Genomic DNA, 2,057 nt, shown 5'->3' on the forward strand with positions numbered 1-2,057 from the left:
CCCAATGCCAGCACTCAGAGCCTTCACTCCAGCCTCCATCATCCATACCACCTTCTCCTTCCATCTTATTAACCCATATCCCCTCCAGAGTGATCTTAGAGGACGCAGGGCCACGCCAGGTCTTTACAGTTGTCCTTACAACACCTCTTTCTGTAAAAATGCTGTCTCTCTGGAAGCGTTTGTATCTTACAGGCTTTCATCCCAGAGAATCCCTCCCTGCCTCTCTCTTCCATCTCTTTTGGGGGATGACAGCTCCTCGCTCACTCTTTTATTCCCATTGATCCCGGGAACATTCTCCGGCCCCATCCCCTGATCACTCCAGGGCCTGTCCTCAAGAGCTGCTCCAGGGCATCAGTCTCCGACTCTGACCTTCAGTCTCACACTGACAACCCAAAATCCATCCCCGTTTCCCCACTGCTTCCTTCCCCACCACCACAGGGGACAGATGCAACCCTCTCTCCCTCCCTCATCTACAGCAGGTTGACGCCAATCCCTTTGGAAACAGCACACCCCACAGCCAGAGGCCTGCCCCCCATCTGCCCCCTGCCTCTCTGGAACAGCTCCCTCTTTCCATGGGGCTGCTTCCTTGCTACTCCCCAGCTCTTGGGGCCAGCCTTCCCCATGGCTGCAGGGCCTCGTTCTGCAGTGATGCTGGCACGGGGGTCACCCCCAGCCCTGGGCCTACGTCCACACTGTCACCTCTGAAGGGTGGTTAGCATCACCTCTCAGAGCACCTGCAGAGATGAGCAGCCCCAAATCCACGCCCTGGTCCTGCCCCAACCCTGTGGGGCAGCAATAGCCCATCCCTGAGGCACCCCTTCCATGTGCTTGTGGGGAGCACAAAGCCACGTCCCCCCAGGCACCGTAAGGTGACAGCAGCCCCTCCACATCTTCCCTCCCCGTAGCCCCACACACTGACTTTAGGGGAAATTTCTCTCCCCTCAGTACTGTGGGCTCCTCATCTCCCCCTGCTTTTATGTGGGGAGAGTGCTGGCCCTGCCCAGTGAGGACCAGGAGGTGACAGTGACCCCCATGGCCTCCTCAGTCCCACACACTTACCTGGAGGAACCTCTCCTCGGCCTAGTAGGGATGACCCCAAATCTCTCCTGCTTCTATATGAGGGGGGGAATGACTCAGACAATGAATGGACAGCATACTTCAGTCCCCCACCTCAGCCACATGGGCATTTTTTGTGGGAATTTCTCTTCCTTTGGGCAGCACAAGGAGGGCCCCCACATCTCCTCCAGCTTGGGGAGCACTGACTCACCTCCACCAACCTGTGTGCCCACGGGCCAAAAGGTGGCAGTGACCCCATTTCCCTCACTTCAGCCTCACAGATCATCTAGGGGCATTTCTCCTCCCTCTGAGGCTCTCTTCAAGCTAAGGGGAACGAACCCCAAATCTCCCCTCTTTTTTACATGGGGTGCACTGACCACTTCCACCTCAGACCATGAGATGACAATGACCCACGTCAACCTCAGACCATGAGGTGACAGTGACCACATCCACCTTGGACCACCAGGAGACAGCAACCCCTTCAGCCCCACCTCAACCCACCTCAAACCACGAGGTGACAGCAACCTTCACGCACCCTATTACAGTCAATGGACAGCGGTCATCCCCATGCTGAGAGGACCCACCTCCACCATGGGCAACGTGCAGGCAGCGACCCTCATTCCAGCCAAGGGACAGCAACCCACTTCCAAGCTGGACCACGAGGTGACAGCGATCCTCATTATTCCACCTCGACAAAGTGACAGTGACCAACGTTCATGCTGGAGTAAACTCATTATTCCTCTGGACACGAGGTGACACCAAACCTCGCTCCCCCACGTCCATGCGGGTCCACGAGGAGGCAGTCAACTCACTACCCCACATCCCCATTGGACGTAAGGCGATGCTGAACCCCACACCTCGGACCACGAGGTGGTGGTGACCCCAACTCCGTCACCAGGCACTGCCCCAGTAGTCCCCACCGCACCGCGAGGCGGCAGCGACTTCCAGCAAAGACACACCGACCCGCGTCCGCTCCGGCCCACGAGCCGACAGCGAACCCG

The sequence above is a fragment of the Meleagris gallopavo genome, chromosome 2 (assembly GCF_000146605.3).
Source record: "Meleagris gallopavo isolate NT-WF06-2002-E0010 breed Aviagen turkey brand Nicholas breeding stock chromosome 2, Turkey_5.1, whole genome shotgun sequence".
Classification (NCBI taxonomy): domain Eukaryota; kingdom Metazoa; phylum Chordata; class Aves; order Galliformes; family Phasianidae; genus Meleagris; species Meleagris gallopavo.